This window comes from Dermacentor albipictus, chromosome 1 (assembly GCF_038994185.2).
Source record: "Dermacentor albipictus isolate Rhodes 1998 colony chromosome 1, USDA_Dalb.pri_finalv2, whole genome shotgun sequence".
Taxonomy (NCBI): domain Eukaryota; kingdom Metazoa; phylum Arthropoda; class Arachnida; order Ixodida; family Ixodidae; genus Dermacentor; species Dermacentor albipictus.
Window position 1 is genome coordinate 468,933,545 of NC_091821.1, and position 27,963 is coordinate 468,961,507.

At 46.9% G+C, this 27,963-nt stretch overlaps 1 protein-coding gene and 1 pseudogene across 1 annotated transcript in view; one reads left to right on the forward strand and one right to left on the reverse strand.

Moving 5' to 3' along the window:
* Positions 1-5,540: 5,540 nt before the first annotated feature.
* Positions 5,541-27,963, reverse strand: part of LOC135896913 (uncharacterized) — a 257,402-nt gene continuing 234,979 nt past the window's right edge. The window contains exon 7 of the mRNA XM_070532463.1: positions 5,541-7,004. The gene's annotated coding sequence lies outside the window, so the exon portion shown is untranslated. The remainder of the gene's footprint in view (positions 7,005-27,963) is intronic.
* Positions 16,992-18,052, forward strand: LOC135909828 (uncharacterized; annotated as a pseudogene).

The following is a 27,963-nucleotide window of genomic DNA, read 5'->3' on the forward strand; positions in this document are numbered from 1 at the left end:
GACACTCCACCCATTACGGAGCCCCAAAAGGGCTCTACCTCTCTTCCTGTTTTGAACAAAAGCTTTCAATCAATCAATCAATCAATCAATCAATCAATCAATCAATCAATCAATCAATCCCTCCAGACGCGCTACGGCGCAGCGATGACGTCAGAGGCGTCCCGCATCAGACTCTGCATCTAGGAATCACGCCGTGAGCGGAAAGAGGAGCCGCGTCGCCTAAACACGAGGGTTCGAGTGAGGCACGCTGGAAGTTGGAAGGGGAGAGAGCGAGAAAACTTATTAAACGCAAGGGTAGTGGGGCATCCTCGCAGCGGTCACCACACGGCCCGAAGGGGAGAAGTGGTAAAACCCCTCAATTTTTCAAAAGTAGCGCCATTCTTAGAACTTTTTGCCACCCCGCTCTCCCTGGCGCTTCCTCCTCCACACCTCCTGTCTCCCGAGCTTCCTCCACTCCCCCATTGGCTAATCTGTGTCACGTGCAAGCAGGCGCCGCGCTTTTGTATATTTTTTTTCTTTCCAGCGCGCTCCGACCTCCATTGTTGGGCCTGCGCGCCGAAAGTACGGCAGGCGGACTGACGGAATGCGTTACCGTAATATACTGTGTTAGGGTCGAGAACTTAATTGGGATGCCGTGCTGCTGCGCCTTCGGTTGCCGCAACAGACACAGCGAGGGTATAAAGCTTTTTGCTTTGCTATCCGGCGGGCGCAACGCAAAAAGAAAAGTTTGGATTCACAGGATCGGTCGGGTTGACTTCGAGGAAGTGGCAAAGAACGCACGGCTTCGTGAAGTGCCACGGCTCCTCACAACCTCTTTTTTTGAGCCTAGTTGACACGTTCCGCTTCGAAAAAGTGTATGTGTTCACGCTCTGCGTGGTTTTTAGCGCGTTGAAGTTTACTTTTTTTCGAATGTGCTCTCTTTGTTTCATGTAGTTTCGTCTTGCGGTGAAAGTGCATGCATCTGCAGCTGGCCTGTGACATAGAAGCGACTTTATTCTGGGTGTGTTCTGAGCTCCACCAGAAGGTAGCACATTCTCGACGCTTTTGCAAGGCTCACTATGACTTATGGATGCAGTCTTTTAGCTTCGAATGCACGTCCGCATGTATTGATTTGGTTTGTGGTGATTAACGTTTTTACCGTGCTAAAGCGACTAAGCTATGATGGAGGTCGTATTGGACGGCTCCGGATAACTTTATCTAGTTCGACAGGGGATGTTTAACGTGCACTTTCATTGTAGAGTCATACGTGGGCCGGTAAATTTCTCGTTGGCGTTTCATAATTCTCGCGCGGGCGCGCTAGCGTTGCTTTAGAAATCGGCGCCTCGGCGCGATCGTATTTCTTCAATATATCTTATTTACTAGTTGTTAGAACGTGTCATTATTTCATACTATTGACGGCGCCTCCAGGGCACTAAAGCTGCAACGGGAGCACCAAAGCTAGAACCAGGGCTGGATAGGGCTCGCCGAAGCCTCTGCATGCCAAGCGAGTATAGCGGACAGCCACTTTTGTATGCTAAGACTCCCTGCGCCGCCTGCTTTATAGTAATGTCACGTGCTCTCCAGAGGCCACCGTTAGCCGTTACATGTGCCATCCTGGAGCAGTAATTGTAAAAAAAAAAATCAATCGTCACGATTATTAAAGCACCCCGCTATGAAAAAAGCGGCCCTGTTGCCAGGCATTGCTGACCGCAGACAGTCGGAATCGCTCACGCGCCGGCCGAACAAAAGTATCCTGCAGGTACGTAAATGAACCTACGAAACCACGTACACATACTTTCACGCTGTCAAAACTTGGAACTTTGGTAATTACGCGCGTGTTTGAACACACCGCGTTCTTGCGTCGTGTTTCAGCAACATGAACTCAACGTGCGCGCACTTTACGCCTTAAATAATAGTCCTTTTCTCTATTTCTTGCACAATTCACACAAGACATCTTTAAGGCCAGTTACCTACTGATGAAGCAAGATCACTATTGAAAAAATTGCTCCGCAGGGCTCGAACAAGCTTTTCCGCGGTATGTCTCCCGTAGCGTGTTATGCTATGCAGTGGCGTAGCTAGGTCGTCTGGCACACGGGGCCCATAGGTCTTCCGTCGCCCCCCACCTCCCGGTGTAGCCGGCGGAAAGAGGGGTGTCTTCAGACGTATATGACACCTCCCCCCCCCCCACTGGCCCCTTGCACTTGGGGCCCACGGCCCCCCGGTCTCCCCTGTTGCTATGCTACTGATGCTATGTCCAGACTACGTTCGTAAGGCGCCGATTTTTCGTAACATGCGTAAGCGGAAGCGCAACAAGCGTATGCGTCTAGTTCAGACTGCGAACGTAAAGGTACCAACGTGTGCAATTCGCGCGAAAATCGTGGGTGAGAGTGTTAAAGGGTCGGCAACATTTACGACTGTGATATTACGACCCTTGCGACACAGTTAATGACCGACAAGCTTTCGCTTTTCAACAACCGGTGACGACACTTCCGTCCTCCCGCCTGCAGACAGCTCCGGGTGCCGGAGGTGCCGTTCCGCCATTCCCTAAGGTCGATTCAAATAGGTCGCGAAGCTTCGGGCGAAAAGTGGTTCAGTACAGATTGTCACCGACATCAGCATGGGGGGCTATGGGAGCAGTGATTGAAGCGCGACTATGTTTGGAGGGAACAAACATTGGGAAAGAAAAACTCCTGTTTTATTTGAAACGAGACACAGATAAGATTCATTCAACAAAAATAAAATTCCCAGTCAATTTTATATATTCGTGACGAGTTAAGAAAATACAAGTTCAATTTATTATTATTAATAAATGCATTTCTTTTCAGCGCCCATCGCTACAGGGGGCGTTTACGCCACTATCACTCGCAATGCAATGCACGTCTTGAAACGGGCAGAAAGGCGCACTCGTAAAGTTCACCTGTTGAAATACGCCCCCTTCACAGTTTGTTCTTTCTTGCTTGTCAAGTTTGTCTGAATTTGGTGACGCGGGTAGCTTCATCGCTTCTTAATCTGTTCAGTCAAAAGCAGTGAGTTACGACCGCCAGATAATTGTGTAGTTGTTTTCGTGCGACTGCGCTGGCCGACGGGCTTGGCATCCGACAATAGGATCAGCACTCTACACCTAGAGCTTTCGTCGGCCTCCAAAGAAAGTATGTTCTGTGCAGGGATGCGATTTCGACAACCGTACGGCTGGCCTTTTTCTGCATCGCTTTCCAGGCTGAAAGCTCGAAACGCCCATCAAGTCGAATGGCGGGGCATTTGAATATATAGCTCCAACTGAAGGACAACAGAACAAATTTCGCACCTTCGAAAACAAAATTACGTTACTTCTGCTTTCAACGGACATGGCCTCACATTATTTTTTCTTCCGCCGGAAGTGTTCCCACCACATACAGGTCACGCTAAGCCCCATGAACTGCTGATGGACCGCCATGTTTTGAACGTATGGGCTCCTATGGAAGCTTCGCTACCACGTATATTTACCTTGCATTCCGTGCGCACGATTAGGTTGACTGTGTTGTTCGCACCGCCAACCAAAGTTCGTGAAAATTTGTGCAGTGCGCCTTGCGAGACTGTTTTCAGTTCATGTGGTTTGTTCGCTGTTCGTTTGTGTGCAGTGCAAAAGCGTGCAAAATAGATTCACTGGCAAGCGACGACTTGTTAATTGAAGAAGTACGTCAGCGACCCCTGCTTTTTGACCAGCGTCTTAAAGCGTACAGGGACAAACAACGTCAGCATGAAGCATGGGAGCAGGTATCCACAGTGCTGGGACAAAGCGGGAAGTAAAATTTAATTTAACATTTGTGGGCATGACGGTGACGTTAGGAGAACATTCGAAGTGTATAAAAACGAGCCACTTATCTCGGTGACAGCGTCGCCCAGCAGTGTCTGTGCGGTTGCGATCTGCCGGGTTGCTCCGTGTCGTGTGCGTCAATTCGCTCAACGGCGTGCTGTCTCCCTGGGCGCTTTTTTATGCTAGCGAGTTTTCAACCATATGACGTTTTGTAAACATTGTGAAACGGTCTAAGTGAAGTGGTTGAGGCTTATTCACAGAAGGCCGACACGACACCGATTTTGGTCTGCCGACGGTTGTCGACAGCAGTTTACAGGACGGAAAACGCGCGGTCAACGGTTTAAAGGAAGGAAAATGCGGTCGCCAACTGTCGGCAGACCAAGGTCGGTGTCGTGTCGGCCTAGTGTGAATCAACGTTTAGGAAGAGTATTTACGACCACCATGGTTGTCTGATCGCTACAAGTGATTTTGGGATATGCTGTGAAGGCTACCCTGCACGAAACGCAGCGGTAGACTCGCGAAAGTGCTTAATGAAGTGTGCACAATGCGACATGACTTTCAAAGTTGTCACGTAAATATTGAATTGATGCTTTCGCGTTGGGTGAAATCATGTTTTCGTCGTTTTAAGTATTTGAGATTTTAGATTACATTTCACGGATAATGTTCGCTCCCTTTCTTGGTAATCAAAATGCCACAAAACCCGGGCGCGTTGTGACAAGTGTCATACCGATCTTCACAACAAAGCGGAGCTAGCGGGCTGTATTGTTTTTCTACGTCCCGCCAGTATGTTTTAGTAGTTTGTTTCTTTTCTTCAAATGGACAACCTTGATTTGTAATGTGCCGATGGAGTACCTACTGGTGAATATAGTCATTCGTTTTTAGGAACTCGGTAACAGAGTACCATGTATTTTTTCTCTTTTCATCCATGCAGTGCCTGACATTCAACACAGGTGGCAGAGCCTCCGACAGAAGTTCCTTCGGCTGCGGAAGGCATACGTGAAGCCTGGAAGCAGCTCCGACGCGGTGTAAAGAAGTGGGCCCTCTTTGACAACCTGACATTTCTCAACGACGAAATCCAGAGTAGAAGGTGCGCTACCTGAAGTTTGCGTTTTTAATTGCTCATTGCCAGTCGGTGCGCTCAGCGCCCGCTATGCACTGCTCTATCTGTGCATGCCCCGATCCATCTCTCGTTTTCTCTGCCCCCCTTCTCTCTCGAATTCGTCCTATTCCTGTGCACACGTTTGTTTGGCACGCTAAAGTGGGAAAATTGTTTTCTGCAGCCTAAACATGTCGTTCGACGCTAACAGTTTAGCGGAAAAAATATGATCGCGTCCATTTCAACGCCACTTTCACTCATTGTTTATGTTTGAATAATTTTGAAATCCCTCACATCCAAAACATTTGCACATAATGCATAGCATCTTCCCCTCTTTAGTGGACACCTAATGCTGGCGGTCACAGATGTTGCTCTCATTTCTTTTAACGCAGCACTGTGTCCAACATAAAAGGAGGACCCAGCCATGTGGCACCGGAAGTACGACGTCCGCGTACGTTGACTCCAAGCAGTGATTCGAGCACGTCGGCAGAGGCACTGTTTCAGTCATTGTATATGGACAGCAGCGACGACATCAATCTAATTGAACACGTTCCCACTGCCCTAGCTACAGATGCCACAGAAGTCAGTGACACACTAGCTCCGTCAACCTCACTGCGGGACAATGACTTCGCTGAAGGTAATCGTCAAAGACCTCCTGCAAGCGGGGCCGGTTCAAGCCCGTGTGCCACTGCATGCCCCACCCATCCTACAGGCAACAAAAAAGGACTCTCCCAGAAGAGGAAGCAAGCCGACATTGATGAGCTAATGGTCACGCCCTAATAGAAAATAGAGAGTGGCTAAATGAACTGAAATCGTCATCGAACACCGATCAAGATGAACTTTTCTTGCTCAGCATGAAGCCGCGTTTAGCCAGACTGGACGACCGCAAGAAAGAAATGACAAAGCTCCGAGTTCACAAGTTCTTAATGGAAGCTGCTTTCCCATCTTCTGTGCCGCGAAGTGACAATGAAAGTATTTGTAAAAGACACAGGAAGTGCTCTAAACGAAGTATTTTATTGCCAGGGCATATTGCATAGAAATTGTGATATTTTTTTGTGCTGGACCTCAGCTGTATTCTTCTACAAAATACACACTGCTTCTTTCTTCTGTTGTTCTTTGGTTGGGAGCGAAATAAATAGTTGTTTCTCGAACACATCAAAATAAATTACCATGCGTTCACGGTGACCGTAGACAACACTTATTCCTTCAGGTAAACTGCCATGGCACGGCGCCAGGTCCATGGAACTAGCTGCCAAAGCTGTCGCGCACGTCTGCTGCATTCCTAGAGTAGGTATTAGAACCTTGCCGGTACGCCTGGGGGAGTGGTGGGGTGGATTTCCTCCAGTCACCTGAAATAAGCTCTCCTGAGCTTCCGTTGGTGCCTGCGAACTGCGGAGGACAGTAGCCACCATCCTGTCTTCCCTCCTGCATTAGGAAATTGTGCAGGCAACAGCAGGCAGCTACTACTAGGACGGCATTGTCTGGTAGAAGGCTCATCCGGTTCCTCAACACCCTCCAGCGCGCACGCATAACGCCGGAAGCATTCTCATTGCACCTATGAGCTCTCGAGAGCCTGTAGTTGTAAATCCACTGTTGGCCGCTTACATGCCAGGGTATGGCTTTATCAGATTTGTCGTGAGAGGGAAGGCCTCATCGGCCACAAACACATAATGGAGCACTGAGCCTCCGTTTGGAAGTTCACAAGGGGCGGGCAAATTCTGGCGTCCATTATCTACAACCTTCCCCAGCTCTGACGCCGCGAATACACCACCATCACTTTCACGTCCGTAGCATCCTATGTAAACAGAAGTGAACTTGTAACTGGCGTCACAGGACGCCGTCAAGTTGACGCTAAAGCCTTGCTTATAATTGAAGCACAAGGTACCAGAGTTCGGAGGCGCATCTAAGTGAATATGTTTGCCGTCAATTGCTCCCGCGCAGTTTGGAAAGTTCCACTTCCAGCAAAATTCTTCGGCAATAGCCTTTATGCTTTGCTCATTTAGTGGTTTCAAAAATCTAGGCAGAACAACGGTCCATACCGCCTGGCACACCTTCGGAACAAGTGTCGAAACTGCCGATTTTCCGACCCTGAAGCTGTAAGGCAGAGACTGGTAGCTGTTTCCAGTGGCTAGGAACCTAAAAAGAGAGAAAGCATGTATTAAGGTAGGAAAAGGGGTAAGAAATGCAAACTTCACGATAAGTTTTGAACACAGCCAAACCATTTAGCGAAACAGTGCTATAGTGGTCACTGCAAATAGGAGTCGCGTGGGACAAATTGGTGCGAATATATGTACGCCGTGTGAAACACAAGCTGCTTAAAAATATTAAAATTACTAAAGCTGCTCATAGTGTTATAACAATGCAATTATATATAATCGCTCTTATTATTAAAATAAGCCGTGTGCTCGCGGTTCTATTCACTGGCAGCCTTGCATCTTGTCTAGGTATCCTACCTGAACCTTTGCTGCTATCAGGCATCAACGCGCTTACCTTATAGTTAAGAATAAAGAGAAAATGAGACATCCACCGGTTCGTAGCAATTGCTACAAAGGAAACCCATACGGGTTCCTCGAAAAAAGGATGAAGAAGAAGAAGCCGTGTGGAGCGGCTGTGCTCGACAATGCTCCCTGCTGGAAACAGCGTAACGGCCCCAGGCCGAGGATCGTCGACCCCGTTTTTGAACGAAGATGCAAGTACAAAGTTCTCCTCCCGCGTCTACCAACCGGTAACGGTGTTTTGAATTCTATTTTCCTTCATGCGGACTTGAGTGGCAGACCGTACCGTGCTCCTGACTTCCGAGACGCTCTGCTTGAGGTAGTGAAAACTTCAGATATTGTAGGTGTCAGACAGTATCAAATGAGCCATGTATCGATGGTTACTTGCGCTAGTAGTGCGGCAAAACAAACTCTCGTCGCCCACCCGTTCGTAGCAATTGCTACAAAGGAAACCCATACGGGTTCCTCGAAAAAAGGATGAAGAAGAAGAAGCCGTGTGGAACGGCTGTGCTCGACAATGCTCCCTGCTGGAAACAGCGTAACGGCCCCAGGCCGATGATCGTCGACCCCGTTTTTGAACGAAGATGCAAGTACAAAGTTCTCCCGCGTCTACCAACCGGTAACGGTGTTTTGAATTCTATTTTCCTTCATGCGGACTTGAGTGGCAGACCGTACCGTGCTCCTGACTTCCGAGACGCTCTGCTTGAGGTAGTGAATACTTCAGATATTGTAGGTGTCGGACAGTATCAAATGAGCCATGTATGGATGGTTACTTGCGCTAGTAGTGCGGCAAAACAAACTCTCGTCGCCTGTGGTGAGCTCCGTATCAAAGGGCTGAAGTGGACGGTGATAGATCCGGAGACTAAAAGCATCAAGCTTAAATTACTATAGCTTCCACCGTTCCAGGCGTATGGTCAGGTGAAGTCGGTGGAAAGAGAATTATGGAGAAGCACTGGTATGGAACAGCGGGTGAAAATAAACCGGGAGGTTTCCTTGGTGCTCAAGGACACTATCACCGTAAGCTCAATGCCGCACCTTATGTCCATTTATGGACACCAGTGCCTCGTACTTGTACCCGGTAGGCCTCCGCTGTGCCTTCGTTTCAAGGGTGTGGGACACGTTCGCCGACAATGCAGAACACCGAGATGCTTACAGTGCCACCGATTTGGTCACTCAGCGTACGCCTGCGTGTCCACCTACGCCAATCAGCTTCGTTCTGGGCAATATAGCGCAGACGAGCCACAACTGGACCATCTCATGGATTCTACCGAGGTAGTAGATGCCACTGGAGAGACTACAGGTGGCATTAGGGACGAAGACCAGGCGTCCTTAAGCCAGTGCAATGCAGTCACAACAGCTCAAGTAATACTAGCGAAGCTACAGGCGAGGATGACTCAGTTTGCCCACCTGGCCTAGCAAGCCTTAAAGAAAAGCCCCCTGATGACAAGGAAGAAGATGAAGAGGCGATGGACATAAGTCAGGCAAGGAAACGTCCGGCACCATGCAACGACGAAGCAACAGAAAGTGCACTACAGGCGCCCGAGAAAGTGTCTCGTAGTGCTCAGCGAACTCCTTCTCCTGGTGATAATGTGCCGCACCGGTTTTATCAGCGTAGTCAGGAGAGTGCCACAAAGAAGTCCAAAGGGAGCAAGACCACAGATTTACCTGTGGCCAAGGGCGATGAAACACAAAAGCTTTAGGTGAGCAAAATGGCTACTTCCCCTTATGTGTAGCGACACTCAACGTACGTGCTCTGAGGAATATAAGGCATCAGCAGCAGTTACTACACGTGCTTAGGCAGCATGAAGTTGATGTTGGTGCAGTGCAAGAGACAAAGATATCGTCTGCTGGTGAAGTCAAGCTTGCACTGCAAACTTTCGAACCTGATTACGAGGTGTGTTTTAGCCAAGCATGTGGTGCTTCCGCTGGATGCTTTTTGTTAGGAAGCAGTTAAATCATTCTTCATTGTCGCTACGTGTTGATGGGGAAGGCCGCCTTATATGCTGTGACCTCTCTTTTCATTCCCGTAACTGGCGGTTTATTTGCGTTTATGCTCCGTCAAAAGTGAGTGACAGGAAGGCATTCTTCCTCTCACTTGCTCCGCTCCTAGATACTGACAGAGATTTGGCACTGTTGGGAGACTTCAATTGTGTTTGTCATTCCAGAGATCACTCATACCTAACTAATCATTATGATGCAAGCGCTACTTTCCTGCATCAGTTAACAGGAAGCTTTAGCTCGGGCCCAACTCCGACGCGGCCTATTCAAACACATGTAAAACGCAATAACGTTTTGATGAAATGACCCCTGGACCGATTTTGATGAAATTTGTCGCATTTAAAAGAAAGAGTTATGTTCTAGTGACTGTTGGAAGCGAAATTTCGATTTAGGGCTTGAATTTTCTTAAAAAGATTTTCAAACATTTCACCATTTCAAAAAATAGAAGCACGAAGCTTACAAATTAATAGCTCTGCATCAAGAATTGATATAGCGGTTCTGTAAACGGCGTCCATTAGATCATTCAAAGCGGACAAATTAAATATATCATTTTACATCTTACGTGAACTTGTTACGTTGGTTACAACGGTTTTGCAAAAGTTGTATTTCCCTGTGGTTTAAGTTTTTTTTTATATTCATGTGTAACATATCAATTTTGTCCGTTTTGGATGTACTACTCGATGCAATTCACAGAATTGTAATATCATTTTTAGTGGTTGAGTTGCAGAGATGTAAACTTGACGACCTAACTCAAACGACAACCTAACTGACGACCTAACTCAAAAATTCGAAACCAACAATTACTAGATTGGAAGTTTTTCTTTTTATATGCAACAAACCTCGTCAAATTTGGTGCATTGGTTGCCGAGAAAAGCGAATTCTCCTTTTACATGTATTTAGATAGGAGCACTCGAGCTAAAGCTTCCTCTTAACGGAAGATCACAATCTAATACCCGTGTCAAGCGGGCAGGTTAAGTGCACTTACGGGGAGTGCACTTCGGGACCTTGAGTCACACTTTAGGCAACGCCCTTCTTAACGGGAAAACAGGGTGCACTCGCAGTAAAAAAAATGGCGACGGACTAAGAGCGCGTTTTTTAAATATGTAAATTAACAAGATAAAGCTGCTAAAAACGATTGTTTTAAGTAGAATTATAAATAAAAACAAACTTCATCTATTTGTCTCAACAAAATACGAAGATGCTTTTATTAAAAGCGTGTTGCAAGTCAATGCTGGCCAAGACGAATGCCTAGCCAATCCAAAACAACATGGCGGCGTGCGGCGAGGCGGCAGTTGATCCTGCTCATGATCCTGCTAGAACAGAATATGAGCGAGTTCTAGGCTATTATCTGTGCGCGAGAACCCGGCGTCAACGGCAAGAACAACAACTAGACGATGACTTTCAAGACGCAGAAACAACTTTCAGGTACGTGGAGGATCAGCTCATGGCGAACAATTTCGCCATCCTGACCGTCCTGGCAGAGTATTATCCTTCCAACCATCGGGAACGGAGGCGGTATGTGAAGAGTGACACATGGTTTGAGGACACTTTACCCAATCTAAGCGAATTTCATTTCAGACAAGCGCTACGTGTGTCTCCCTCCACCTTTCGGTACATAGTGGAATCGTGCCGCCTGGTCCTTGAGCGGCAAACCACCAACATGATGACGCCGATCTCTGTGGAAAAACGTGTCGCAGTGGGACTATACCGCTTGTGCTCTAGCGCCGAGGACAGAACGATTGCCCGTCTCTTTAGAATAGGTCGCTCCACTGAGAATGTTCTACATCAAGAATTCTGTGTCGCCGTGGTGGACCTGCTTGAAGGGGAATGGTTACAAATAATACATCGCAACAAAATGAGTGCCCACATGCGTGAATTCTACGCCTTCACAGGCTTCCCGCAAGCCATCGGCGCCTTGGATGGCTGCTTTCCTGTCTCGCCGCCCAAAGAGCACGCCGCGGACTATTATAACTACAAAGGCTGGTAGGTCCCCTCGCCTCTGGCAGACTAAATTTTGCAATTAGCGCGGCATCATTATGACGTAGAAATGAATGCAGTTTCTTCGCATTTGAGGGTTCATGCGGGATTCTATACTGGTTGATATATACATATCAGGCATTGTATATGTAAGGATGCAAACGTTGCCTACTACCTAGCAGCATGCGTGCTTAATAGTATGAACGTGTTTATGATAGAGTATTAAGAGCCATTGCAGATGACGTGTGTGTAACTCACTACTGCACATGCATCTGCACCGTTTCTGACAGATATACGATTTGCATAATTTGTAACACTATGTGCCTCCTGTTGTATATGTGCATTTATATGTACCAGATTAAAATGTTCCCTGTTGAATGCTTTCAGTATAAATATTGCTCGCAGGAGTCATCCTAAGAATATCCTGTTTTACATTTTGCAGCAAATTACAGTCAACACACTTGTCTACAGTGCTGAAGCAGTGAGCTTCAGTTCAGAGAAATTTGACTTCTAGCTTGGCTACAGTACAATCGCTGCAGTGCAAGTCACATGGCAATTTGTATGCCTGTGCACCTTCGATACTGATTGCCTGCCTAAAAATAGCAATTCCTGTAGGCAACAGGGAATCATTTCAGTGCTCTAGACAACTGTGGTGAAGACTACTTCCATGCGTATCTTCATAGCAATTGTTGATGAACCCACATTTGCTTTCCCACACAGGTACAGCATCATACTCCTGGCAGTAGTGTATCACAAATACCATTTTCGGTATATAAACGTTGGAAGTCCCGGAAGGTGCCATGATGCCAGTGTTTATGGCGGATGGAAGCTGCATACGCTAATCGAGAATGGGACCTTCAGCTCTCCCATGGCAATGATAGAGGGCACCAATGTTCCACTGATTCTTTTGTGTAATCAGGCATTTCCCTTGTCACCGAACCTGCAAAAGCCATTTCCAAATGCTCAGCCTGGAAGCCGTGAAGCAGTGTTCAACTACAATCTTTCAAAGACTAGGAGGATTATCGAGAATGGTTTCGGGAGGCTGAAGGCACGCTTTCGCTTTGTGATGAAGAGGATGGAGTGCCGGCTGAACAAGGCCAAACTGGCTATTCGGGCTGCTTGTGTACTTCACAATATCTGTGAGGCATTGAAAGACAGTGTAGAGCTCCAGTGGGAAAGTGAGGCACGTGCCTTGGACTTGTATGCACAGCCATCACGCAACACAGGAGAGTGCAGTGGGGGAGAGCAAGAGGTAAGGCACGCCCTAGCAAGTTATTTTTGGAAAGAGGCCAAGCACGCGCCATGACTGATTGCAATAGGAACCAAGTTGAAGCGAAGCAGGTATTTTTGACTGTGTGACTGTGTTTTTTTAAAGACAACTGCTACATCTTGCTGTTCGACTAATGTGGCAGTTTTGGTGTGACATGACTTGAAAAATGAAGCCCATCCCAAGGCACAGACAGAGGACAGTAAAGAAGGATACGAGGATGTCAACGAGAGCAGAGCTCTGTATTTACCTGGAAAACGAACTGTAGCGCAACAGAATGGCAACACACAGTGAGAGCGCTCGTGCGGTGTGTCTGCATTCTATTGTCTTGTTCTCCGCAGGGCTAGTTTGATTTTCAGACCATCAACCAACAAGCTTAAAAAGCCATGTTGCCATTATCTGGTTAAAAAATATCTAAAATGTACACTTGAGTTGTCGCGCCAACAAAAAAAAGGACAGCAAGGGCACATAATGTCTGGCATCAATTATTTATTTATACATCTTTTGCATTATTTCGAGCAGCTTGTCTTCCCGAGCTTCGCTCCGCTTCAATATTTCGAGCCGCTCCCTTTGCATTGCCACAGTCTCTGTTCTGTGCCGCTCTAGTGAGCAGCGCAGTTTACGTTGCTCTTCCAAAAATTCTGAAAGCACTCTTGTGAGAGGAGCCAGCCTTTTTTTCTTTGCAGCTGTTGGTGTAGCGGCTGCAGGTTCCTCTTCAGTAGCAGAATCCAGTGGTGAGGCTTCCACCACGTGACACTCTGAGCTTCGCTCAGAAAGTGAGTCAGTAGGTGTGTCTGGGGGCTGGCCCACTCCACCGTGCAACATGCCATTGAACAGCTGAAGAAAGAATAAAAACATTGATGTGTGCAAAAAAAAAGTGCAAGCATAAACAAACATCTGCGAACAAAATATGTGCTCATGGAATGATGGCTTCTGCTATTCTGCTGACAATAAATGTAGCATTTATCATTTTACTCAGTGTTCCTAGTTCATCCATTTTTATAATGTTTTCAAACATGCAATAAAAGCATGAACCAACTCGCCAAACCCTGAATATTAAGCCAACAAAATATATGTTGCACTGAATGTGAATGCGACAGCCAGTGCATCGTACTATATCAACTCGACTGGCTGACACCTGCACCAGTTACTACCGAACGATGTTACGGTGGATCCCTCCTCTGGAGAGGTGCCATCAATGGCACTACATCCACTTTCTTCCATGAGGGTGGAATCATTGGCCGGCAGCGATCCAAGGAAACGGTGAAGGTCTCAGTAAAACTTCTATTGCATTCCTCCAGACCCGGTCTTTGTTCCTGTCCTGGTCAGTAGCCTGAAATAGAATTTTTAAAAATGACGCCACAGTTTGCTGCAATGTTTGTAGCAGTGCACAACCGCAATACTTTCTTTGTAGTTAGGGGAAATAAAACAGACCGAAAATGTTAATTCTGTGGCGTAACTGCTGCGACAACAAGCAATTTTTGACTCGCCGCTTTGGCTTTCGGCTGCTGAGCCACAATCGAATCCCGTCAGCTACTCCTGCTTTTATATGGCGAACTACAAAAACGTGCGAGCGCTGTACAACGCCATTGCACGTTAGGGAACCCCAGGTGGTCAAAATTAATCCGGGACTGTTCACAATGCCTTCTTTAGTGACCCACGTGCAGCTTTGGGACAAACACAAATGCCAACAAAAGAGTCCGACATAACAAGAGACGACGAATACATGAAATTATTCAGCTGCCTCAAGTAAAATACATGTACAATGTCGCTGTTAAGTAGAATATAAATCAGCTTTTACCTGTATTTGTTGCTCATGTTCTGGATCTTTTTTCTTCGCTTCCTGCGTGCTTTTTACGATTCCCACTGCACGGAGCCGTTCAGAGATGGCCATGTACACCATGAGGTTTCTTTTGGCACCGCGAAGATCTGGCAACATATCTTCCCAAATATTAATCAGCGCACGCGTCTCCTGATCTGTCCAAGTCGTGCGCTCTTTGCCTTGGCAGCTCTCCTCATTTTGAGCTGCCATATTCGACACAATTAACGCACAATTTCTGAGGACAGGCGACGGCGAGCTTCCAGGAGCAGTCACCCAAAGCGGCGCAACGACGGCGAGTTCGCTTTGTAGCTACACTACAAAATACCACGCACACGGCTCAAAGGACGACCGGCGTGGTCCGCACGCTTTCACACCAAAATAAACAAGAACTGAATGAACATGGTGGCGCCGCAGTGCCGCATCATTCTGGCGCCGTTAGTTGCGCACATGATAAATTTGTTTCTTTATTGTGCTGTTTCGCTTCTCGCTAAACACAAATTATATTGTTAAAACTTATTTACTAACTGAAATGAACTTCTGTGTCCTTTTTCTGTGCATTACATTTTGCGTCGTTGAAAGCGTTGGCTGCGAGGCTAGGCACTCCTTCAAACCGTTGGCGGCGAGGCTACGCACTCGGCCAGCAAAGTGCGTTCCGTGAACGTACTCCGACTTGAGTGCACTCATCTGAGAGTACACTCACCGAGTGCACTCGCCGTAAGTGCACTCGCCCGTTTGACAGGGGTATAATAGACGTGGGAGCCTACACACCTTCTTGGGTGCGGTTCACGCACTTTCAAGGCGTCTCCCATGCTCGACTTGATTGTCTGTATGTTTCGACGAATCTCTGGCCTCACATTCACAACTTGTACTTAGATTTAGGTGCACGTTAAGGAACCCCAGGTGGTCGAAATTTCCGGAGTCCTCCACTACGGCGTGCCTCTTAATCAGAAGGTGGTTTTGGCACGTAAAACCCCATTATTCAATTCAATTCACATTTACAACTACGCCATGAAGCCTGTATTTTTCACAGACCACTGTTCAGTAGCTGTTTCAAGGGGTCCCCGAAAATCTCGCAAGTATGCTCCAAACTGGGAACTGTGGAAACTTAATGCACAACGTTTAGGAGAGGAAAGTTTTGTAACCAAAGTGAAATAATTATGGCTAGAAATAACACAACGTCAACAGCTTCTATCGTTTGCTGAATGGGAAGTGTTGAAAAATAGAGTAAAAAATGAGGCGATTGCCATTTCATGTGTGCTGTCTGAAAGAAAAAAAAAGCTGAAAAGCATTAGCTTCATGATCTACTTCACAAGCTGCACGCTTTCGAAAGCCAGGAACCAGGGTTGTATAGCGATGAAATAAATACAGTTCGCGCAAAAATACAGAAATATGAGACGGAAGTGTACAAAGGAGCAGTGGTGCGTTCACGCACAACTCTCTTCACAGAAGAGCAGCCCACAAAAAGGGCTCTCGGTGATGAACAGCGACACGCGCTTTCCAAGCAAATATTGGAAATTGAGTCTGGTGGGTCTGTATACACAGAAACGTCCCAAATAATAATCCTATGTGAAGCTCATTATAAAGATCTTTTCACTGCAATTAAGCCGCAGAATGCATACGAAGAAAACGCTGATCAGTTTATTTCGCTTATGCCACACTTAGAAGATGATCGACTCAGCGTTGATGGGCCTATAACTCGAGAAGAAATTTATTTTGCCGTCGAAACGCTGCAGAAGAACAAGACGCCTGGCCGTGATGGCCTTAGTGCTGAATTTTATATAAAATTTCAGTAATTCCTGTGTCCTTTTCTTGAGCAGCTTTTCGAGGAAACCTATCAATATGTTGAGCTTGCTCCATCTTTCTATCAGGGCCAGACAACCTTAATACCAAAGAGCACTGATGATGAAATAATAAAGAGGGTAAACGGATATAGGCAGATATCGTTATGTAACGTGGATTACAAGATATTTGCAAAAGTACTGGCAAATAGATTGCAGACAGTCATTACCAAATTAGAAGGTGATGATCAAACATGCGGAATTCGAGGCCGCTCTATACAGACAAATGTTCATATCGCACGTTCAGTCCTCGAGTGCATAGAGGGTCGTACGGATCAAGTAGCTCTTCTCCAGATTGGCCTCGCCAAAGCCTTTGATAAGGTTCAACACGAATTTTTGTTCCAACTGCGACATCTTCAGTTAGGGGATGCATTATACAATGGTATAACACTTTGTTATAAACATTGCACTACAAAGTTAATTGTGAACCGTACCCTCTCAGATATAATACAGGTACAGTCATCCGTTCGTCAGGGTTGTCCGCTCTCGCCTTTACTCTTCGCCATATGCTTAGAACCGCTTTGCTTAAGCGTGCTTTGCGACTCGAGCATTAAAGGATACAGGTATGCCGATGAGGAAATTAAAGTGCTAGCTTATGCAGATGACATTGCCTTCTTTTGCGTCGATAAGCCAAGCATTAGCAAGGCAATAAACGCTACCCTGCGGTTCTGTGAGACTGCAGGAGCTACTGTAAATTTTGACAAGAGTAGAGGCTTTTGGCTACGCATGTGGGTGCTCACTCCCTCTGTATTCGCGATTCATTGGAATCAGTGTCCATTGCAACATCTTGGAGTGCCTCTCGATAACTTCCGTAATGGTGGACCTCATTGGACGTCCACGATAACCACTATCTGTCGAAAGGTGATAACCTGGCAGGGACGTGATCTCTCCATTTTTGCGAGAGCTAAGGCATGCAATACATTTCTCGTTTCTAAGCTTCTTTATGTTTTGCAGGTCTTGCACTGCTCACGTGTCCATGCCCAGGCATATTATAGAATATTTGCATGTTTTATTTGGCATTCATCATGGGAACCCATGATACGGGACAACCTTTCTCTACCGTTTGAAAAGGGTGGCCTGGGTATTGTGCATTTGTTTGTGCGACAATTGGTCATGCGCTTACTTTACCTTAAATATGTCCGTCATCCATTCCTTCTAGCAGTTAATCGAGCACGTCTTGCGTCACACCTCCCTTTTCTTTTTGTCACGACAAACTACCGTTATGGGGCTTCCCAAAGGAACTTGTCAACACTATTTCATTCTTAAAAGCCAGATTCACCCTTGAATATTTCGTTACCGTTATTCGCACGTCGCTAAATATAGCACTTATAGATAACATTTTCCCTGAACCTCTGTACCGAAAGCCGTATCTGTTTCTATTTGGTCAAGATGTTCTTTCCCGTGTCCGTAGAATGTGCATTGCGCCAGCAGCGAAAACGTTTTTCTTTAAGCTGCGCACCTTCACACTGCCAGTTAAAACGTGGCTTCAGGAAAAAGGACTGTATGTACGCTGGAATACAAATTGTAGACTTTGCAATCAACCCGAGGCAATAGAACATTGCTTGATACTTTGTCATGACACATTTTATTTTTGGGACATTTTATAAAGAACTATCAAAAAAGACTTTCCTCTCACATATTATGGTATCTGGTTCCTTCTTTTCAAAACGACAGCCAGTAATACACCATACGATTTGTTTATGTTATTAGGACTGTATTCATTATGTAGAAGTCGAATGATCGACAGACTTGCCGAGCCACCTCTGTCGACAAGGTCTATCTTCTGAGAAGAGACTGCTCAAGTCCGTAGTGTGGTGGCTACATATGATCCCGTACCTGAATGGATTTCGTGTCTGGACGCTTGTGTTTGTTTGCCAGAATTTCGAACTGTCATTGGACTGCATACTATGTGTGAATTTGTTTCTCATGTATGTTCATAAGTAATGTAACTGCATTGGTTAGACACTACTGATAATTCCATGCAATAAAGAAAAAAAACTCATGGCTGAGTGGTAGCGTCTCCGTCTCACACTCCGGAGACCCTGGTTCGATTCCCACCCAGCCCATCTTGCAAGTTGTTTTTTATTTGAAGTGCTTCCCGGGATCTATCGCTCACGGCTAACGCCGCCGACACTGACGCCGACGACACCGGCTTTTCCGCGACACGAGCTCCTTAACGCTGTCGCGTTAAAATGGTCACAAATTCCTTGCCTGTGCTACCTTTGCTTGCTTTAATTATGTGGGGCCTGAGAAGGGGGAGGGGCTTGGCCGCCACCATGCGCCAGTGCAGCCAGCAGCAGCTGAAGCAGCCGCTAATTGGTCTCATGAGACCGCCGCTCCACTTCGAGGCGCTGCTGCTGCATTTCGCGCATACCATGAAGTTGCCCCACCTCCACCCTAAGCTACCGCAGGCTCTCCATGTGGTCCTTGTGCTGCTGTTGGCAAAGAATATGTGTAATTAGTTTAATTATAGAAGCTCAGTAACAAGGCCTTGGTGTGTTGCATTCATCTGCATTTGCAGGCTATTGTCATTGTGTAATGAAACACTGAAAATATTTTTCTGGCCCATAAGACTTGTGAAGTCCCATTCGATTAAAATGTCTTAGATGGTTACACCTGCTTCCTTGAACTTAACGCCACTTTTTTCTTTTTGCCACATAATTGTGTACATACCGATACATATTACATCACGCAAATGTGTACAAGATATGATCACCACAGCACTACATGTATACGTTATGCTTGTTTAGTGTTACGACTTTGAGGTGGTCCCGTAGCGCTCGTCACCCGTTTCGTGACAGAGCGTTGGTAGCGAAGACTGCGAGTCGGGCGTCGGTGAGAATAACAAAAGGGACTTTATACACTATATACAGGTCATTATACAGGACAAGATCGGATCGGCACTGGGGCCGAGAGCTCACAGCAAACGCGACTGTTCCCGCACGGCGAAATCCGGCGAGACTCCAAAGCGTGACACATCTCACTCCACTCGAGAGCAGCTCCCGGTGGGTCGGTGGATCCGGTTTTTCACGCCGCGGCGTCGGGGCTTATAATGCCCCGAGAAACCATTGTCACTCAAACGGCCCAATACAAAGCCAGCACTCGACGGTCGTTCGAGAGGTCCAACCAGTGATCCCGCTGGCCACCCGGTTCAAAGTTGCCGCGCGCGGTGACCTCCAGGCAAAAGGAGGTATGGCGCCGGGCTGTCTAGCACTTGGTTGCACGTTTGGAGATGTCGCTCGCCGATGCTTCTCCTCGGGACACCGCTGCTTGACAGCTCAGCATCTTGACTTGTCAAGCGAGAATTAGGGCGCTGTGCCTTTCGGCGCAGCCCCGGGTTTCTCTAAAGGGCGCTCGCAGGATAAATTCTGCATCTTGTAGATTCGGAATCCGGGCTGGTGGTAATGGCACAATATTAGTGATCATTATAATTTTTAGAGAGGTCATATGCTCATCAATTTCAGACACAGAAAAATATACGTCTGTGGCGTTACACATACCTGCCAGTTTTGCTTCAGCATTTGTTGGCGGAACCGGGCCTCCTCTTGAGCCCTGGCTTCGGCCGAGTGGCCCTGCCTAATGTATTCGGCAATACCCATCACCACGGCACCCTCAAGGTGCTGCTGCCTCGGCTGTCTACGGTGTGCCTGCGGCTCTGAAGAGGTAGGCTGCGGTTCCTGGAGATTAGCCGTTGGCTCTTCATGCAAGACAAAAGCAAACACTGCTCATTCACTGTTATCCCACCCACACAGCTTGATTGTCCTAACCAGTCACTTTGAAATGCCATTGTAGCTGGATAGCTGCAATAATGACACACAAATCAGTCGCGTAGTTACAGGAAAAAATGCCACAGAAACTTGCTGGTAACAGTAACATATAAGAACAAGGAATCTCTATTCAAACATCATGTCATTTGTAGGCTTGCATTTCTCTTCCACGAATAAGAGCTGAATTCATTCTGGACACAAGGGTAATAACAGCACAGTGGAGTACTTCATACCAAGATCATACAGCAACTGCAAACAATGCTACTACAAAAGCTAGGTCACTCCCTTACGTGTAAGGCCACTTGACCCAGCAACAGCTGCAGGGCCCGACACCACGAACACAGCTGTGGCTGGTGCGTGTCTGTGGGAACGGCTTGGCCCCGCAGCTTCCTCAGAGCTTGTGTCCTGCAGTCAGAGTAGTGTTCAGACATCGCGAGCAGTGTGCGCAATGCGCATCATTTACACAAGCTGCTGCTCAGAGTACATAAGCTATGTTGTCACTTGCAAAAAAAACGAAAAGAAAATGGTTCAAAAAATTTTGCATTGTGTTATAATGTAATGCTGAAAATTTGTGAGGCCACCGCAGGTCACGCAAACAACCCTTTTTGAAATCCATTGTACGCACCTTGATATCGGCGACAAATTGAGGGAGGGAGGGACAAGAACCCCGCCGGCCCTCATAGCACATCTAGGACGCACGCTTCCCCCCCCCCCCTCCGACCTTTCCGCCTCCCGTTGCGCTGCAAACACCACCACCACAACAATTACGTGAAACTACGTTACTGGCAGCATAATTAGAATGCTAACCTCTTCTTGCTCGCGGCCCTGGCCGCTTCTTTAGCTTTATGGGACATCTTGGCCCAATGGTTCCGCCAACGGCTGGTGGACTTTACGGCTGGCCCCTGTGCGTTCACGCCGCCACCTCCTCCCAGAGCTGGTTTTTTCGAGAACCAGTGATACGTGGCGAAAACTCTGTAGAATCTTTAGCCAGGTATGGGTGCTGCTCGATGAACTGTACGAGAATAGTGGCCTGCACCTTGGAGACCCGTGGCCCTCTTGCCGCCATTTTCTCGTTTTAAACTATGGAATTTCAGCCAGCCCACAACACTGTAAGAAATTTAGAGGCAAACATTCTGTCTAAGCTAAGCGTCTGCGTAAATTGCTTACTACGAATTAATTATTTTTGCCTTTTTATACCACTAATGTCAAGAAGGTGAAGTCGCTACTCACATTTACCGTTGGAGCTGCTTCTTTCTCGGAACGTAACCGTCACTGCAGGGGCGCCTGGCCCAGAAAGTATTACTGTTGATGCGATCACTTTGACGAAGGTATTGTTCGGTCGTGGCGGTGCCCTATTGAAAGTTGCTGAGTACATTGACAGTTCTCGATCCATTATGCTGCGAAGTTTGTCCTCGGGTGTTACGGGTAATTCTTGTTCGCCCTGCCTAAAGAAATTATCACACGTTAGTACATGCACCGAAAACCACACGACAATGCGAGCACTACACGAGCAATATTTACTCACCTCACTCCTGTATCTCACGGATCCTGCAAGCAGCGCTGATTCTTCTCAGACGTTAGTATACCACTGTGGGCCGCAATTAGTTGCGCTACGTTATGGACAGGCTAGGGGTTGTCAGCTGTCCGTTAAACAGAGGCGGCCATTTTGCGCGCGCTCAACGGCATGGAATCGATGCATATCCGACTAATTTGTGGCTACGGCTTCGAAAATAGGAATACTTGCGTTTGCACTTTTTAAGATGCGGCACATTTTGCGCCGTAAGCTAACAAAATGAATTTGATTTACGCAGATGGAAATGAGCTTTTATTAAGTGTCGTTTTACAAAACAAATTCGCTATACAGCTCCGGAAAAAGAGATGAGAACGCGAAAGAAACGTCCGGCCAATGAAGGGAGCTTCTGATTGGACTATCCGAAAAACGTCGTGCATACGCAACCACTATTTCCAAGATCGCTGACGTCACGCGAAAATGTATTGGCATAAAAAATGGCGTTTTTACAAAATCGCACCCCAGGCGTATTTCTTCCGTCTTTGTGAGGTTCCGTAGGAGTGAAAGCTTGTGAGGCTGAGCCGGCAAACGCGGTTGAATCTCGCGTGCGCGAGCGAGGAACGCCGCCCAGATGCGTGCCTTCCTGTGGCGCGCGAGGCATGGGGGTCAAGCGCGGGAGGAGGGGCGTTCTTTTCTGCCGGCTGCTGCGGTGCTTCGACGCAAGAATCAAGCGTCCTTCCTTTCCTTAGATCACTATCATCATCATCATCCTCGCACGCCGCTTCCTATAGATTGGAGACGACCGCTGCGTCTACTACGGCGTTGGCCACGCGAATCGCGGACGCCATAGTAGACGCCTTTGGCGGACGCTGTTGGGACGCGCTGTCGGCGCTCGTGTGTCTTGAAAGCGGTCTGCGACGTGGCTAAAGCACACGCCCGCGCGGGCCTCATCTTCTAAGCGATCTGCGATGTTTGTAGAGTGCGCGTAGTGCCGGTAGCTTCGTATGTTCTGTGCTTTCGACGTTTCGTGCGCGTTGAAGCGACAGATGCACGGAGGTCAATTGGATCGCTGCTGCTGCCGCCATTCCCAACTCCAGCGTTTTCACAGACACTTTACGCTATCAGCGAGCGATGTGTGTTCATGTTTACCTGTGCGCTCGTGCCACCGTGCTGGCTAATTTAGTTAAAACACGTTGACGGGCTAATTCGTTTGAATCCATGATAGAATGTGTAAGCGCGACTGAACAAGGACGCACGAAGAAACAGAACACAAACACTGCGCTGTCTCCGCGTGTCTGTTTCTTTCTACGTCCTCGTTCAGTCATGCGCACATATACTGTCATTGTTAATTTAGTCAGTAAGCGAGTGTTTATTTATTTTATAGAAACATGGCTGGGACGTGACATTTGCCATGACATACGCACTAGACCCACATTTAGTCAGTCAGAAACGTGGAGCCGCCATGGCGGCGGGGAAGCGTGCTTGACTCTCACCCCAGAGATATGAATGAATTTATTTCCATAAATATGCAAGTTTATGGAGGATATAAGGAAAAAAGTTACAAAAGAGCAACTTGACTAGTCCTTAATCCTTCAAATCCTTAATCCTTAATCCGGGTTTCATTCGCACCCAGACCGAAATATTCCAAGTTTTTATTTCATATACATGAATTTACCCTGTTTACACCTACCTCCCCGAGAAATGTAACGTCAACAAAGCATTTTTCGACGTGTCTTCTCATTGCGCCTTCGGACATATTTGGTAAAACGTTTCAGTCATGTCAACTATACGCCAAGGGATTTTCGCTTGATGGAGCATACAATACTGTCGCGTTTAAACGGCGTCTTTGTAGCAGCACCAATTAAGAATGCACACGCCGTGAAAGAAGGGACTGCGCGATATGTCGCATTTATGAGATCGCGCTCGGCGAATCCACGGCTGCCCTTCAATGCCGGAGCACGCAGCATCTGTTTGGTGCTAAAACCGCTTGATAATTTGAAAGAAGTGACACTCTCCTCCACGTGGCGCATTTCTCCTCGATTGTCCTCGCCCGCCGGCTGCGCGCGCTGTGCACGGGACGCTTTTTCTTCTGGGCTCCCGCGGACGGGACGCAGCAGTCCATCATCATCAGCAGCAGCAGCAGCCTGGTTACGCCCACTGCAGGGCAAAGGCCCCTCCCATATTTCTGCAACAACCCCGGTCATATACTAATTGTGGCCATCCCATCTTTGCAAACTTCTTAATCTCATCCGCCCACCTAACTTTCTGCCGCCCCCTGCTACGCTTCCCTTCCCTTGGGATCTAGTCCGTAACCCTTAATGACGATCGGTTATCTTCCCTCCTCATTACATGTCCTGCCCATGCCCATTTCTTTTTGTTGATTTCAAATAAGATGTCATTAACTCGCGTTTGTTCCCTCACCCAATCTGCTCTTTTCTTATCCCTTAACGTTACACCTATCATTCTTCTTTCCATAGCTCGTTGCGTCGTCCTCAATTTGAGTAGAACCCTTTTCGTAAGCCTCCAGGTTTCTGCCCCGTAGTTGAGTACTGGTAAGACACAGCTATTATATACTTTTCTCTTGAGGGATAATGGCAACCTGCTGTTCATGATCTGAGAATGCCTGCCAAACGCACCCCAGCCCATTCTTATTCTTCTGATTATTTCCGTCTCATGATCCGGATCCGCCGTCACTGCCTGCCCTAAGTAGATGTATTCCCTTACCCCTTCCAGTGCCTCGCTACCTATTGTAAATTGCTGTTCTCTTCCGAGGCTGTTAAACATTACTTTAGTTTTCTGCAGATTAATTTTTAGACCCACTCTTCTGCTTTGCCTCTCCAGGTCATTGAGCATGCATTGCAATTGGTCCCCTGAATTACTAAGTAAGGCAGCCCATAGAGTAAGCAGTCCATAGAGGCGCGTTATTTTTGGCGAGTTGCACACCCCAGTAGTGTTGAAAATTTTGAGAAATACTGACAACGCCATCGATAATGCTGAATGCAACGTTTATGAGGAGGTTGTTGTTTTTCTTAAAGCCGTATGACTGGTGTATACTGATGTAAAATAAGGCGAGTGCTATACTCAGAAAATTTATCTGCCACATGATGAGATGCTTTGCATTGTGCGTCAAATCTAGTACTGATTGGTGGCATATGCCTCTGCGTGTGGCTTAAGCGAAAGCCTTAGATCTGTTTCAAGGTCGCGTTCAGAGGTATAGAAACTATTACGTTACCCAAGGAAGGCCGGAAGCCAACCAAAGAATGTCAAGCCGTGTATAAGAGATGAATACTGAATAGCAGTGTTCCTTAATGATTTATTAGTGTTTCTATTAAAATGGATTATGGTGTATAAAGGATGATTAAAGTGTAGTAAGTAGAATTAAGGTGGATTAAGGTAGATGAACGTGGAATCAGGTGCATTAATGAGAATTATGGTGGATTAGGCAGGATGAATGAGGATTATGGTGGATTAAGGTTGATGAAGTAGGTTGAAGATAGATTAGAGTGGATTAGGATAAAATATGTTGTAGTGCTAAACATTATTGCCTGCAGAATATTCTCTGCGTAACTACATCATGACCACAATCATGATTGATTGCTGAACCTTCGTAATCAAAGCGCATTGATGCAATGATTTGGGCTCCTGTTAAATCAATGAGAAAATTTCCCCGAAGAACAAAAGGTGGTTTTAAAACATTCGCTATTAAAGCGAAGATTCGTGGCCTCCGCCTAGATGCCCATATCAACAGCAAGCGTGCGCGATCGTACAAACACCTCCTGCACATTGCCTGTATCCGCGAGAAAAACAAATATTCCGTCCACTGACGCGCACATGAAAGTGCAGTTCAAAGCAAATTTTAAAAAAATCAATGGTGTCCTAGGTACCGCATAGGAGATACGAATGCGAAAGCCTTCTACAGCATACTGTAATTCACCTTAATCTACCATAACCCACCTTAATACAAACTAATCGGTCCTAATCCCGCTTCATCAGCCTTATTCCACCGTAATGCTCCTGAATACGCATTAATCCTTGTTGACGAATATTAATCGTCCGTTATACACCCTAAGCTACCATTATCGGTCTTTGTAGACCTCAGACTCTGCCCAGGCGGCGCTGCGGAAAAACCCGTCACCAGCGCCCCCATCGCAGCCTTGGCGCGAACTGAGTAGTGCAAGGAGAGCTGTCCGCAAGCGAAGGTGCATAGGCCACAATGGACCCTTCACTTTCGTTTGCGTTGAGGCACGGTTTCTTAAAAATCAAGTACCTGGAAAGCGTCTTCCGCCCATCCACGCTTCGGAAAAGAAGCTCAGCAGGGCGAAGTACCCGTACAATATAAACTAAAGTCTCAATGGTTATTTCGGCGTGCTGCAACTCGCAAGTACAGTGAGCATCACGTTTGTGTATAAGCATATCAGCATAAAAATCTAAGCATCTGAAATTGGTTCATATTGAATATGTCCTGAACACAAGACATGAGTACCTCCTATATTTTCATGCATTTTATCGTAATGTTTTGTCTCGCAATTATTTACAGAGAGTAAATCCTTTCAGAGCCTTTTCCAGGGCAGCAAACGGAAAACGTTTTCCAAGGCAGCAAACAGCGTGCGATCATAACGAAAGAAGCTTCCTACAGTGCCTACGCGCTGCATCTTCATTTCTCGCAGGAGCTACAGCATCGCTCGTAGCTTAATTGGAACTTTTCTCAAACGCTTCGAGCAACAAGCGCGCACAAATAAATGTAAATAAAGGCGACATTTTTTTCTTTACGCACGCGCGTTACTTCGCAATTACTCGTCCAGTGCTCCTACAGCGACTTGATTGCTCACATTTGAAAAACGCAGTCGAACAGGCTCAGCACATTGCGAAGCGTGCTTGTTGTATCGGCGCTGGACATACAAAATACCGAGAGTAGAAATGAGCTCGCGATACAACGATGCTCTAGATGGTGCTTGTTGACCCAACAACGATGCTTGTTGGGTCAAGCGGAGGAGGACGTCTGTTAAAAGGTGGAGATATCGATGGCACATAAGCAGGATGGTTCGCAACGTTGTTTTTTCTGTTACCAACGAAGTGGCGGCTGCAGATTCTTGAGTTTTCGCTTGCTTACTACGGTGCTCCGTCAGGGCTATGCAACACAATTACAGAAGAACAAAATGGTCACACTTTCTCATGCGAGCCGCTGTGTTGTGGGGAATGCAAGTAATCCGATTACCCAGCAGGCTGAGCGGCCCGTATCCAGTGCTCCCGCCTTTCCGCTTCATACGATCGCGATGGAAATCGGTAAAATTGAACGTTGTTATTCCGTCCTTCACGTTCATGTCAATTTACAGCACAACAGTAGCGTCGATCGCGGCGTTTCTTCGTAGCGCGCGGAGCTATCGCGGTTGCCGTCGTTTCCGCCATCAGTCTGAAAAGTGAGCCAGCAAGCGCTTTATGGCAGTTCGGCGGCGCGTCCGGCTAGCGTAGAAATTCATAGCTCTCTGTCTGGGTGTTAAATGCGCAAAACACTCGCAATATGGACCAAAATCTAGTTAAATCGTTGTTTCGCAGTCGCTAGCTACATACGCAACTTAGCAAGGGAGTCGGGGTTCGCACTACTGAATTACTGCCTCTTCGCACCGGCAGGTGGCGCTACGCGTCTTGCTAAACTCCAGAGTCTGACGTCCATACTCCTTCATTAACCCTAATTCACCTGAATCCACCCTGTTGCACTTTTATCTTCCTTCATCCACCCTAATCCTCCTTAATACAGCTTAATACTTGTTTACGCACCTTAATACACCCTAATCATCCTTAATCCACCTTAACGGAATTATTATTTAGACATTAATTAACTGGGCTAATCAATAATCTCTTATACACGGCGGGACATGCTTTGGGTCGCTTCTGGCCATACTGGGTCGCGTAATATTTTCTGTTCACAAGGCGACCCCTTGAAATAGAGATCTAAAGGATTTCGCCTTACAACTTAAAAAGTGCAATGTGAACTAGCTAAATCTCATCACCTGCACTACCACGGTGATTACAGACCCCCAAAAGAGGAACGCCGCAAGGTTCAATTCTTTCACCACTACTCTTCAATATAGGTATGAAAGGACTAGCGGTGAAATTGCAAGGGATCCCAAACTTAGGAGATGCGATTTACGCGCACTACGTAACTCTCTGGACCGCAAAGGGATCTTTAGGGGAACGTCAGGAAACCCTCCAGAAGGCAATTAGCATTGTTGAGTATCATGTAACAAAAGCTCGCATGAATTGCGCCCCGGATAAGTCCGAACTAATCCGAGTAAGAGCACTTTATACACGAAAGGACGATAGACTTCCGATAAAGCTTGCTCTGGGAGGTCAAACAATACAGGAGGTATCTAAAGCTCGGATACTCGGACTATGGATAGAGGAAAATGGAGCAGTAGCGCAC